The sequence below is a fragment of the Bos javanicus genome, chromosome 17 (genome assembly GCF_032452875.1).
Source record: "Bos javanicus breed banteng chromosome 17, ARS-OSU_banteng_1.0, whole genome shotgun sequence".
Taxonomy (NCBI): domain Eukaryota; kingdom Metazoa; phylum Chordata; class Mammalia; order Artiodactyla; family Bovidae; genus Bos; species Bos javanicus.
In genome coordinates, this window is record NC_083884.1 from 59662083 (window position 1) to 59677324 (window position 15242).

Consider the following 15242-nt stretch of genomic DNA (forward strand, 5'->3'; position numbering starts at 1 on the left):
GCTCACCAGGCTCCTCTGTCCATGGGATTCTCCAGGCAAGAATACTGGAGTGGGTTGTCATGACTTTCTCCAGGGGAACTTTCTGAGCCAGGAATTGAACCCGCATCTTCTGTGTCTCCTGCACTGCAGGCAGATTCTTTACTGCTGAGCCACCAGGGAAGCCCTCATCAGCTATACTCCACTATAAAATAAAAAGTTAAAAAAACTTTACAGAAGAAAGATTCATACCAGAGAACATAATCTCATTTTTGACATTAAGGTCCAGAAATCTGATGACTGATGTTAGTATTTATTCATTTGTTGAATAGCATATGAAATAAAATTATTCTGCTGATATAGAAAGTGCAACAAACTTAAGGGAAGATTTTATATGATAAAATTTAATAGTGAAAATAATTGATAAAAAATAACAGAGAGATAGCTAAGGGCTTTACATTTTGATATATATGGAGTTTGGAGTTTTTAATGAATACATTCTACCACCAGTAAAATATAAGTTCTACTCTAGCAAAATGTAATAGTAGTAAAAAAATTTAAGTTGTGACAAAGCACTGGAGTTTTGCTTTTTTATTTGTTTTATGTATAAAACCAATAATGTATGTAAAGTTAAATTAAAAAAAAAATGATGCTTAACATTGGTGTGGAAAAGGGATCAAGAAAACTTCCTGAAGAGGTGACCTGTATACTGAGGGATAAGTAAGAGTGGGACAACCATGGAGTGGGCAAGAGGACCTGGTGGCGTTAGAACAGTGCTCCAAGGGAGATGGACAGGAAAGTCTGAAAACCTGGGAGTCAGGGGGCACTGAAAATATTTTAGTATAGCCACAGCATGAATCGGGAGGATTGGGGATGGTGAGCATGTGAAAGAGATGAAATTGAAGAGGCTGGACAATGAAATGCTTTGTACACCATATTGAGGGCTTTGAACTTGATTCTGTGGGCAATGGGGAGCCATCGATGGTTTTAGGCAGGGAGTATGCCACGATCAGATCTATGATTCAGAAAGCGGGTTTGAGGACAGCTGTCTTGTTCATCCCTGTGTCCTCAGTAACTAGAACAGTAGCTGGCATATAGTAGGTGCTCAATAAGTTCTGGTTGAGTAGAGAGTCTAGGTACAGATTGCTATGGGTCATCAGACCCTTTCTTTCTTCCCTAGGATGAAAAGTAACACTGAGTATAGATGTAAAAGGTCTTCTGGCTTGTGGGTTCAAAGCAGTGTAAGTGACAATATTATACATCATGTTCCTCCTCTTGTCTGCTTCCAAAGGCCTCTGTCCGGCTTTATTCAATACCCACTAGACATCCTCATGTTCATATCTTCACCTCTGTATTAACAAGTGGGCTGTCCTAATTGCCTTCCACACACACAGGCACTGATTTCTGGAAGTGGAGGGAGCCTACTGCTTGCTGCCAGCCACTGTCCTGGGGATATTTCCTCTTAGGATCAAACTACCTGTAAGCTCTTTTACTGCTGAAAAGAAACATCCTCTTGTGTCAGGATGTGCCTGGTTAATTTCAGATCTTCAGGCACAGGCAACCCTTGACATATCAGAGCAGAAAGAGAAGGAGAACTCCATTGAAAGTGCTGGCATCCAAACCAATGTGTCATTGATGGGGGAGACTGTTGGAAGTAGTTTTGTCGTTTTGTTTTAAAGGGATGGATTTTAAGTTACACGATCTTGGTTCAAAAGTCTAGGCTCTGCCACTTAATTATGTGGTAATTTAATTGTTCTATGGCTAAGTTTCTCCTCTGCAGAATGGATATAACTTTTCTATTTTGCAGGTTTTAGTGAGGAATAAATGAGGTAACAGAAAAAAAGCTGTTTGGTAAAGAGAAGACATGATTTTCTGGGGAAACTGAAGCCCAGATGATATGAATGCATAACCATGGGTCAGAGATTGAGCCAAGACTAGATGGGAAGGAAATGGCGGTTTGGCAATTTTTCTTTTCTGTCTATATTTCTTCCTTGCCTCTTTTTCTCCTCAATGCCCTTTACCAGGTCTTTCTGCACAATTCTAGGTAGCAGACATACTGTGTTCGTGTATGCGGTGGGATATCACCACAACTATGCAATGCTGGTCAAAAATTCTCTTAAGACTCTACTGATTGCAAGTGGCTGAATCACATCTCAGGCCCTTACTAGCTCAGTAACTGGGAAGGACAAGTGTGGAGTTGGTTTCAGCAGCCCATTTATGGCGTGAGGGTTCCTTTCTCCTTGACTCTCATTTCAGCTTCTCTGTTGGCCGCATTCTTCTCTCTAACGGGGTGGGGCTTCCCTTTCATGGCATTTGTGCGTGGGGTGGCCATGGGGGCAAGGTCACAGGAAACTTGAAGCTTCTATCACATCAGCATGGTTGCTGCTGCTGCTGCTGCTACGTCGCGTCAGTCATGTCCAACTCTTCGTGATCCCATGGACTGCAGCCTACCAGGCTCCTCCGTCCATGGGATTTTCCAGGCAAGAGTACTGGAGTGGGTTTCCATTGCCTTCTCCGCATCAGCATAGCGGTTCTAGAGTAAAGAGAAAGCCTTCCTTCAGAACTTAGGAGCAGGGGAGGGCTGTTACTGGCTGTTTTGAGTCACATGTTCAGTATTGAACCAATCACCAATCATCATGACCGGGTGATGGTTAATATTTTACTATAATTGCACAGGATGGGTCATGTGACCTAGGCCCCACGTGACTGCTGCCATTGGGAGGGTTGTGTGTGCTTGGTGGTTCCATTAGAACTAAAAGGATGGCAGAGGTGATAGCCCCTAAAACTCCATAATCTGTATATATATGAAAGACAATTTTATCCCTTGCCCCAGAAAGAAAGGAAAAAGAGAGGCTGGGCAAACAATAATAACATTGCTAAGCTAAGTCACTTCAGTTGTGTCTGACTCTGTGCGATCCCATAGACGGCAGCCCACCAGGCTCCCCCGTCCCTGGGATTCTCCAGGCAAGAACACTGGAGTGGGTTGCCATTTCCTTCTCCAATGCAGGAAAGTGAAAAATGAAAGTAAAGTCGCTCAGTCTGGTCCGACTCTTAGCGACCCCATGAACTACAGCCTACCAGGCTCCTCCATCCATGGGATTTTCCAGGCAAGAGTACTGAAGTGGGGTGCCATTACCATACATATTCCTTTGCCTGTTTTTCCCCCTGCCTCACAAGCTAACTAGGGACTCTATGTCTGTGTTCAGTAAACATCTGTCCTGCTGGGACCTGTTAGATTTGTGGATAAAGGAAGGGGTGGATGGGCTTTGGGTTTAAACATGTCTGAGATCAGATTCCTGCATTTCCCTTACCTGGCTGTGTTACTTTGGGCAAGGCACATAACCTCTCTGAATTTGTTTCCTCCTGTGTAAAATGAGATCATAGATCAACCTTATGTGACAGTTGCAAAGATGAAAAACAAAGTGCTTCAGTAAGTGGTAGCTAGTATAATTACTATTATTATAGTAATTATGATTGTTAATATTTTCAGAGCTGAGGTGGATGGATAGGAAGGGATTCCAGGAAGAGAACCTGAGAGACTCACAGTGTTAGGGCTGGATTAGAGATGATCTAACCCAAGGATTTCTTTTTACAGGCAGGGAAACTGAGGCCCAGCCAACAGCCTGGCCTGGGTTAGGTTACGTGTTGGTGAACTGAGGGGATGGCAGGGATGAGATCTCTGCAGGAGACTGAGCCTGGAGTCAGTTAGCCTCGCCAAGAGCTTTCAGAAATTACGAGGCCACAAAAATGCTTTTTGGCTGGAAGCTTCCAAATGGGCCCCACCCATCTTGCTTACAGTCGGTCCTCCTTCTCCCTACTGGACCCTGTGTTGCCAGGTTGGTGAGTCTGAATCTTTTTTTTTTTTAAACAATCATTTGTTCTGAAATATTTAGATTCACTGTCTTTTAGGATGAGAATTAGAGCTTTGAAAAGCTTGGTTATGGCATGACCTTTTCCCAATACTCACATAAGATGTTTCGCTTCCTCCTTCCTTCCACCCCCCATTCCTTCTTGCCTCCTTCCTTCTCCTTCCTTCCTTTTCCCCCTCCTCCCTCCATCCTGTCTTCATTCCCTCCTTTCCTTCTTCCTTCCTTCCCTCCCCACCCTCCCTCCGTTCCCCTTTCTCTGCTCTTGTCTAACGTTTAAACCTTCAGTGCGTTGTGCGTGGCACTATGCCAAGGGTGAGGTCAAAGGATCACTCATTCGTACATTTACAGTATTTCTCAAGTTCATCTCTATGTCTGGCATGGTGCCAGGACCCTGGGCACTGGGGATACAGCAGGAAACAACACACACGTTGTCTTTGCTCCTATGGGGCTTACAGTGCAGTGTTTCCCATCCTGGAAACTGGATGTTTAATCTGGGTTCAGTGTCTTCAGTGAAAAGGCTGGCATGGGGCGAGGTGGAGAGGTGATTGGAGCCAGAACGTGGTGAGGGGTTTGGAGTTTGTTGTGAGGGCAGGGGCCAGTCACTGAAGGGTTCTTAGCAGGTGAGGGTCACACTGGGACTCGTGTTTGGGAGGGAACACTGCCCCTTGCTCACCTTCGTAGTGTCATCTAGCATCACGCCTTCCGGCCTTCCCTGGGCTCTGGTCCCTCTGATCTTCTCTCATTTTCAGTGATGAAAATGCTTCCATCCTTCCAGACTTCTACAGAAGCCATTCCTTCTGCCTGGAAACCCTTTCCCCTCTATGTCTAGTTATCTCCTCATCCTTCAGTGTTCACCTCAAATGTTTATTCCTCTGGGACACTTGAGGTAAGGATTCCCATCCTCACCTTTCCCCACCAGGCTAAGCTGAGTCCCTGCTCTCTGCTCTCAGAGCATGCAGTATTACTCTTTGTTTCAGTGACCACAATTAAAAAGAAATAATGAATTATGTAATTGTTACATGTAGCTTTTTTTTTTTCTGTGACCAAAAAAAACAACACTTTTTTCCCCTGCTCACCTCTCCACCTCACCCCATGCCGGCCTTTCTATAATCTCTCTGTAGACAGGGTTGAGTCTGTCTTGTTCACTTTTAAGCCTTCAGCATGTGGGACAGTTTGGCACTTAGAATGCAGAATAAGTAAATATTGGTTAAAGAATGAATGACAGAGGGAATGAATGATTGGGAAAATGAGTGAAGGAATAAATAAGAAAGTGAATGAATAATGAATAAATGAGTGAGTGAATGAATGAATGAATGTGTGGATGAGTGAATGGATGAATGTGTGGATGAGTGAATGGATGAATGGACGAGTGAATGAATGAATGAAATATCACCCACAGTGTTTGGAATGTGATTATACTGGGAGGTCTAAATAAGGCTGTAACCTCTCCCCTGACCTAGTCACTTAATTGTTTCTTCAGCAGCACAAGACCTTATGAATCATTTACGGGGTCTTGCTCCCATGTGCTAAATGGAAAATCATTTCCATCTGCGTGTCCACTCTGATCGATTGCTCATGGCTGCCTAGAGCTCTGTGAGAAGCTTTGGGAGGCGGCTTTGGGCTTAGTGGAGGATGCCAGTATCTGTTAGTAATGTCTGCCATGGGTACCTTAAGGGAAATATTATCACCTATTCTTCCTGTGTGTTAGCTTTGAATTCCTGGGGCGTCTGTTCCTTGAGATAGAGCTCCTTTAAATCTTACAACTAATTTTACTCTCCTTATTGGGAAGACTCAGTGCTCTTTGGGGATGTGTGCTGACCCAAAATATCAATTCTGTTATTACTTGGCATGAAATATATGTACTTCTCCCCTCTCTCATGCTCCTGTTTTCTTTCAAATCTGATTTCTTACTGACTTGATCTCAAGCTCCTTGAGGGACCACTTAGCCCCATCTGGAAAATTAAATAGACAAATTCAGTAGGTTATTTTGTCTCTTGGGCTGAAACCAGAAAGTAAGTCGATTCTGTGGGAGAATTTCTCAGAATACAGTGTGAGACCAGCTGCAATAGGATCACTGGGAGCTACTGTTTAAAAAGCAGCTTGCTAGACCTCACTTTCTTCCCCTACCTCTCAGTTAAACATCAAGAGGTGTCATCATCCATAAAAGGCAATGAACGAGGTCTGGTGAGGACAGAGTGATTTCTCTGGCATTGTAAAATGAGCTCAGGGTGGAGGGGAAGCCAAAACCATGCTGATTCTCAGCCACGACCTGACCTGCTATTCCCAGCTTCCTTCAGCCAAATCCTACTCCACTTATTTTTAGCATGAGGCAGTGGGCCAGCTCCAGGGAGATGGATTTCTAGTTTTGGCTAGGCTGGTTATTAGCATATAATTTTGGTGGGGGGAGGGTCTCAGTTTCCTCAGCTGTTAACTGAATGACTTAATATCACCATCATTCCCTTCATGATCAGAATCATCACCATCGGCATGATAACTGTCACCAACATCATCATTTCCATCACCGTTTTTACCATACCACCACCATCGTTACCACCATCATCACTGCCACCACCATCATCATCACCACCATCATCACCACCACCATCATCACCACCACTACCACCATCATCATCATCACCACCATCACCACCATCATCATCACTACCATCACCATCATCACCATCATCACCACCATCACCACCATCACCACCACCACCACCATCACCACCATCATCATCATCACCATCACTATCATCATCATCACCATCATCACCACCACCACCATCATCATCATCATCACCACCGCCACCACCACCATCACCACCATCATCATCACCACCATCACCACCATCATCATCACCATCACCATCATCATTATCGCCATCATCACCACCACCACCATCATCACCACCACCATCATCACCACCATCACCATAATCAATCACCATCATCACCACCATCATCATCCCCATCATCACCACCATCATCACCATCCCCATCATCACCACCACCACCACCACCATCATCATTACCATCATCATCATCACCATCATCACCATCACTATCATCATCATCACCATCATCACCACCACCACCATCATCATCATCATCACCACCACCACCACCATCACCACCATCATCATCATCACCATCACTATCATCATCATCACCATCATCACCACCACCACCATCATCATCATCATCACCACCGCCACCACCACCATCACCACCATCATCATCACCACCATCACCACCATCATCATCACCATCACCATCATCATTATCGCCATCATCACCACCACCACCATCACCACCACCATCATCACCACCATCACCATAATCAATCACCATCATCACCACCACCATCATCACCATCACCATCATCATCATCACCACCATCACCATTATCATCATCACCACCATCATCATCACCACCATCACCACCATCATCATCCCCATCATCACCACCATCATCACCATCCCCATCATCACCACCACCACCACCACCATCATCATTACCATCATCATCATCACCATCATCATGACCATCATCACCACCACCACCACCACCATCATTACCACCATCATCATCACCATCATCACCACCACCATAATCAATCACCAACATCACCACCACCATCATCACCACCGCCACCATCATCATCACCATCATAACCACCACCACCATCACCGCCACCATCATCACCACTATCATCATCACCATCATCACCACTATCATCATCACCACCACCACCACCATCATCATCACCATTGTCACCCACCATCATCATCACTGTCTTCATCATCTCCAACACCGCCATCATCCTTACTGTAGAAAATGCCTACTGAGCATCCCCAATGTTCCTAGCTCTGTGTCCTTCACTATATAAAGCATTTTCTTATCTAACCCTCACAACCCTATGGGATATGTATTCATGTCTGCGTTATTAATCCCATTATTCTAGTTTTACAGGTGAGACCACTGAGGCCCACTTTCCTAGTGGGTGGTAGAGTATGAATTAAACCCAGACTACTCTTGTTCTTAACAACTTGATGAAGCGTCTCTAAACAATCTCTTAACGTCTAGTCCAGATTGAAAAACCCTAGTGTCAAAAGTATAGATCCATGTATATGTATAACTGAATCACTTTGCTGTATACTTGAACCTAACATTGTAAATCAATTATGTTCCATATAAAAATTAAAAAAAAATAATCAACAAGGACCTGTTGTATAGCATGGGGAACTCTACTTAATACTCTCTAATAACCTACATGGAAAAGAATCTGAAAACAATAGATATATGTTTATGTATGTATAACTAAATTACTTCACTGTACATCATTGTAAATCATCCATACTCCAATATAAAATAAAAATTTTAAAAATGAGACAAGCAAACAAACAAAAATTCCTAGTATCTTTTCAAGTTTTGCCATCTGTGGGTACAGACAGAAGATCTGATAAGTTTTTGAAAACATGTTTCTTTTTTTTTTTTTCTTTTTTAAATTTTATTTTATTTTTAAACTTTACATAATTGTATTAGTTTTGCCAAATATCAAAATGAATCCATCACAGGTATACATGTGCTCCCCATCCTGAACCCTCCTCCCTCCTCCCTCCCCATACCATCCCTCTGGGTTGTCCCAGTGCACTAGCCCCAAGCATCCAGTATCGTGCATTGAACCTGGACTGGCATCTCGTTTCATACATGATATTTTACATGTTTCAATGCCATTCTCCCAAATTTTCCCACCCTCTCCCTCTCCCACAGAGTCCATAAGTCTGTTCCATACATCAGTGTCTCTTTTGCTGTCTCGTACACAGGGTTATTGTTCTCATCTTTCTAAATTCCTTATATATGCGTTAGTATACTGTATTGGTGTTTTTCCTTCTGGCTTACTTCACTCTGTATAATAGGCTCCAGTTTCATCCACCTCATTAGAACTGATTCAAATGAATTCTTTTTAATGGCTAAGTAATACTCCATTGTGTATATGTACCACAGCTTGCTTATCCATTCATTTGCTGATGGACATCTAGGTTGCTTCCATGTCCTGGCTATTATAAACAGTGCTGCGATGAACATTGGGGTACACGTGTCTCTTTCCCTTCTGGTTTCCTCAGTGTGTATGCCCAACAGTGGGATTGCTGGATCATAAGGCAGTTCTATTTCCAGTTTTTTAAGGAATCGCCACACTATTCTCCATAGTGGCTGTACTAGTTTGCATTTAAATCCACGCACATAAAAACATGTTTCTTGATAGAGTCTGGAGTGTGGAATGATAAGGTGATTTTGTGAAGCTGCTGTTAGAGGAGCTCTCTGACTTTGTCCAGGGAAAACTGAGGTCCAGCGGAACATGCCTTGTTCATGGACAAACATCAAATTAGGGCCAGTTTTTGAAGTCATTTAGTTTTCCCTTAAGCAGGAAGAAAGTTGGCAACAAGATCACTGGTTAATTTTCTCCATGGTCTTAGAGGAGAGGAATAGGAAAGCGGCGTTTGAAATCTGTGGCTCTGGGTTCAAAATCTTGCTGTTTCTTTTTACTGTTATATGATCCTGGTTTTTAAATGGCTGACCTCTCTGGGCTTCAGTCTCCTTACCTGTAAATTGGGGGTCATAGTATCATAGCACCTCCCTCATAGGATTAAATAAGACAACATTTTCAAAGTACTTACTCAGCACATACCTAGGACATACCTTCTGCATGAATACTTTCTGCACTATGATTATAATGACTATATTATTACACAATATAGTTTATAAATATATATTATAGAGAATATATGTTTACTGTATCTTGTATTAACTCTCACAGCTTTGTTTTTTTCCTCTGTATATCATCTCTCTCCACTATATTATTTCATTGATATCTCTCTCCACTATATTATTTCATTGAGACGAAAAGGCTTAATACAAAGTAAACTAAACCCAGAATTCCTGTTTTAAATCAGCTTACAAGATTTTCAAAACAGGCTTTTGCTAGAATTATGTAGTAAGGGGCCTCAAGGTTTCCTCTGACTTACATCTGTGTACAGCTGAGAAATTGACTTCTCCTCCACCATTCCCCCCACCCAGTCAAATTATTAATTAGTTGCCTTATTGACTAATTTCTAAGCACTCAGTCAAATTGGGTAACCAATCCAATTTGGACAGGAGAACAGCGAAAAGCTTTAGTTCATCCATTTTTCAATTGGGTGCTTGTCATTGTCTGGGCAAAGAGACTTGGAATCAAGGCCTCACTCGAGGTTGGAAAACCCAGGAACGGTGATTACTGAGCCGTTTTATCTTATCTTCATTTCTTCCTCGGCTTGATTTCCTGTAATAAAAGGCGGAGGGGCCCTTTCTAGTTTCAAGGTGGGACAAAAGAGTTTGAAAGGCTATTACTTCTACTAAAATTAAATAACAACTATTGAATGTTTACTCCGTGCTGGGTACTTTTCCTTGTTAGTAGCCGTGATTAGGCACTTTTAATGCTTTCTCTCGTATATTCTTTGCCATCCTGACCGACGGGATGTCAGCAATAGAATGAAAGTCGCTGTCGTGATGTTAAAAAAAAACCAACTCAGTATTTTTATACAGCTACTTGCTTTTAAGGACCCCCCCCCCGCCCCAATCTTTTGTAAACATCTTCTGTGACATCTTCCAGATGGTCGCGGTAGCTCTATCTGTTACAAGGTGGAGATATGAAGTTGCAGAAAGTCTGCACTGTTTTCTGAAGAGCAGCAATCACTTCCACAACCCTTTGCCTTGGCAGAGATCCTAAAACAGCCCATGAGAGGGAAACAAAGACAAAACAGCTACCGGTTTGTCAACCTAAGATGCAGGTACTTTCTCTTTCTTTTCTGGGATACACTTAGGAAGCGTTCAGTTCCGGGAACAAGAGCCAACGCGTTCCCCCATGTTTCCCTATCTAAGTGAGACCCAAGTAGGGTGGCCTGAACTCCCAGCTCTCTCTCTGAAAATCCTTTTGGGGAAACTAAAGCAAATAGCATAGAAAACTGGCTTTCCATTTTGCGGGAGTGGGTAGGTCTGGTACCAGCCCTCCATCCCAAACAGGCTTTGGATTCGGTTTTATTGGCTAGTGAAAAGAATCATTTAATAGTGGAGAGTCAGGCAGTGACAAAGGAATTCAGGTAAATTAGTTTCAGTTCTTCCGTAGATAGTCCTTCTCCTTTGGGATTAAAGCTTTAGAAATTAAAGCCTTCTTACCACTTAACTCCCCGACCCCTTCCCTGTTCTCTAAGCTTTTTAAAAAGGATTTCTCTTCCCTTGCTAAATCTCTTCGAGAAAGAGTTTCTTTTCTTTCTTACAGAAGGGTTGGGGGAATTAAACTCACCAAAATATCCTAACATCAGTGCGTGCAGAAAATTCAATGAAATCTAAATTAGGTGCATTTAAAAAAAAGTTGTTTTTTTGCTGGGACCCTTAAAATATGCAGACATACACCAAGAGAGGGCTTCAAAGCCCATTTTAATAACTAACTACTTACCTGCTCAAAGCATTTACTCACAGGTCCCCCTTTCACCCCAGTCCCAAATACTTAGAATGTAGTTAAAGTTTAAGCTTTTAGCCTCTGAAAGTACCACAGGCACTTGTACGGGAGCGGTGTCCATAAAATCGACAAGCCCGGTTTTCCATTACTCCGTTGTAATTAACAATCCAGTAGTAAATTAATGATCTGGAATTCACAAATGGTGTGGAACTTGAGGGTTTAAATATTTAGCAAGGGCTCCTGACAGCGTGTTAAGTTCTATAATTTGATTTTGTAACTGAAACCTACACAAAGGCATGAGTCCCTGATGGTTAACGTTGTTCTAGGCATAGCCCCAAACAAGGCCATGGACACAGTCTGGGGTCCCCCTACCCCCCAATTCGCCAACCTTTTCCTTTGATTTATCTTTCCCTTTCTATTTGCTCTATATCCTTGGTTTCTCTCAGCTTGGAAATCCCACTGCTATGATTCTTCTCCTCTCTTGTTAAATACTCTTCTCATTGAAAAAAGATTTCAGTTTCCCCAGAAAGCCTATCCATCACTGGGATTAAAATGCAATATAATGTATACATTTCAGGTGATGTGAAACAAGGACCAGCAAAGATATAAAATATACATGGAGAAATATAAGAAGCAAAAAAAAAAAAAAAAGGTGGGAGGGAGCAGTTCTTCTAAGACTGGCTGAAGTTTAAATAACAATTTACTGTTTAGACATGAGAGGCTGAAAGTCAGGAAATGTTCCCCCAGACATTCTGGACTCTTAAATCTGTTGTCAGTAAAGGGGTACAATGGTGTGAATTTTTAGCTGAACATCAGTTGGACTTTGAATTTCCTGGGTTTTTGTTGGCTTGTATCACAGTGAAACATTATATTCTGCCTGCACCCCCCACCCCCGCCAAATATATATCTAATTTCCTTTACAAAGGGCAAATAAAAAAAAGTTTTTCCCACCAAGTTATAAGAAAACATGTTATCTTTCCCAATAAGGCATTATCTATTATTGGAGGTTTTTTTTTTTTTTTTTTGAGAGCTAAAAAGCATGCGCAAAAATAATGTTCCAAACCCATTTTATTGTGTTTTGTCAGATAAAAAAAAGCTGAGTTTGATTTATTATTTCATGTAGATATTATGTAGACGCTCATGTTTGACATTTCCTGAGAAATATTTCCGTCTCTGAGGTCTTTAAAAAAAATGCACATTTTAAAAGAATTTAGGGTTTGTTTTTTTTTTTTCCCCTGTGTGTGTATGTGTGGTGGCAGATGGTAGAGGGGGGAGTGCTTTTAAGGTTCTTTATGTTTAATATGTTTATTAACTTAAAAGAATTTACTGGGAAATTATGAACTTTATGAAAGACAGACATTTCTTGAGAGTCAATTGCTTCCAACAATTCCTTTCTTTAAAGCCATTTTTCTATTCTTTCCTCCTATAATTACGGAATGTTTTAAATGTGAGTAATTATACCTTGACGTAGCTCGTGATTTAGAATGGACCTTTGAGAATGACAGCAAAGTGGTTTCGTAGTTCAATAAAATCAAAAGCAGTTAAAAAATAAGTATACAACTGGATTTGTTATTCTTTCTAAAAATCGGTCGAACATATAGCCCTTTTTGCGGGGTGGGTGGGTGAAATTTCAGATTGGAATGAAGTTACAACCCACCTCAGGAAAATCGGCCCTTTAATGAAAGAAATGGAAAAGACTTAATCACCAAGACCCCTCCAATGTGACACTTCAGATTACATCAGAACTCTCCCCAGTAATGCAAAAGGAGAGCCTTTCATCTGAAAAATGAAATGCTTAATGATTTCAATGAGTTCGTACCTCCCCAAATTTGAGATCAGCATAGAGCCTGGATTTCCTTTATATCTGGGAGCTATGTATGGAAATGATTCTTCTCTTGGGTTTTCCACCTCCAGCCCCCCCATCCCCCCCCCCCCACCCCTCTTGCTACAGGAAGGTAATTTGTTTTCTCTGGGAGAGTTGGAGGGTGGAGGACAGCCATGTAGTTATAGAAAATACTAAATGGCATTTCCTAGTTATCTGAGAATATTAACATTCAAGTGGGTCAGGTCTGCCCAGAGGCAGAAGGCAGAACTGAAGATCATTTTTTTCTCTGCTGTGTTTTGGTGATTAAATGTATTTGTCTGAAAAAGGAGAGAGAGAAAGAGGGAGAGAAGGGAATAAAAAGAAAAACTAAAAAAGACTTAAATGTACCGAGAGTACCTAATGAACTAGTTAACATTCTTACTATCAGGAAAGTCTAACCCATTCATAAATAAACAATTTAAAACCGCCTTTCACCCGCACGCACACACGCTCTCTTTGAGCTCCTTTTAGCAATTTGGAGTACAGGAGATTAAAGTCTTTTGGAAATTTCCAAGGTCAGACCTCAACTAAAATAGGATTAAGGGGGTAAGGGAGAAGGAAAAAAAAAAAAAAAAAGAGAGAGAAGGAAGGGTTTTATTCCCTCCTTCCCCTTTCCCCTAACTATCCGAAATAAATCGGAAGTCATTTCTCGAAATCCTCCTCTCCCCTGGCCAGTGGCAGCTCTTCAAAAGCTTCTGAGATTGTTTCAAAAATTTCCAATCCTTCCTCCCCCTTCCTCCCCTCCCCATGGTAAGAAAAACAAGTCAAGAGTAGGGAGTTAGAGGGGGGACATTAGGGGTCCCTTCCCCACCATACTCCAGGGGGCACTGTGACATAAACAACTTTTGCGGAAAGAGCCTGCTGAAAGAAGAAATTCTCCAACTTTGCGACCGTTTTCTCTTCAGATGTTCCAAGTCAGTATTCCAACAAAGGAAATCAACAAGGGAAACTCACTATATTGCCCCCCCCACTTTTTTGTTGCTGCATTCCATATGTAAGGTTTAATGTCTCCACCAAGGACATAGGGCTTTGAATAGGGAAGCACAGGAAGATAAAACAGCTCAGTACCTTTCTTTCTCTCTCTCCCCTCCCTCCCTCTTTCCATCCTTCCCTCTCCCCGCCCCCCCCCCTCAATTCTTATATCTTTCTGGCCTTTTCTCCATAAATGTTTTCTTTTCTATTTTTCCCCAGTATCCCTTCCTCCCCTTGCCCTCTCTTTCCCTAATACGTCTCTACAAGAACACAACAGAAAACATCTTTCCGTCTACCTTGGTTGCATTCTTCCGATGCTTCCATTTCATCCATCCTTAAGTCTTCCCAGACGCTGCTTGTCTGCTCAATCACCAGATTTGAGTAAGCAGGGCTGTCTCTCAGTACATTTTGGTAGATCTTAACAGTAATTATGTAGCAACTTCAAAGCAAAACTATTTGTGTGCTTTTCTGTCTTTTTTCCTCTATCTTTCTGGGCACACACGTGCGTGCGCACACACTCTCAATCCTAACCCCACTAAATCCAAACAAAAAATCCTTTTCAAACAGGGCAGAAAATTGGGTTGAAGTTAGCAGCTGGTATTTCAAATGTATGATGATTGCAAAAACCTCCCCAAATTTCTGGGGGAATAATGAAAGGACCCTGTAAAGAAATAACACTTCTTTAAAAAGGAAAAGAAAGAGAACTTCTTATTGGACTAGTTTCAGTTAAAAATATTTGGTCGTGTCTCAAAATTTCAATATTTTAGGCCAGGGACTGCGAATAACAATGAAAAAAAAACAAACACACGAAAACAAGTTTAGGCTGAGACATACATTTAATTCGAATTTGCCAGAACTGAATCTGGTGCCGACATACCCTAGTTCCTAAAGTGAATGATTTGGTCCTAGCAAACCTGTGCTTTTGGAAAGGCAATTTTACGGCAAAGAGTAAACATTTTTAATAAGATTTTTACTTCTTAAATATTTAAAAACTCCACCCAGTTCTGCCTTTGTGTCTGCCTTTAAATAATCAGAACTGGGTTGCCAGGTTTTAAGAGGGGGGGG

At 41.9% G+C, this 15242-nt stretch overlaps 1 long non-coding RNA gene across 1 annotated transcript; it reads right to left on the minus strand.

The window, feature by feature from the left end:
- Positions 1 to 552: 552 nt before the first annotated feature.
- On the minus strand, positions 553 to 14851 carry LOC133228881 (uncharacterized). Its single transcript, XR_009730399.1, has 2 exons — positions 14474 to 14851; positions 553 to 2509 (listed from the first exon to the last, which is right to left on the minus strand). It is a non-coding gene; the product is annotated as an uncharacterized LOC133228881 (long non-coding RNA).
- Positions 14852 to 15242: the final 391 nt, after the last annotated feature.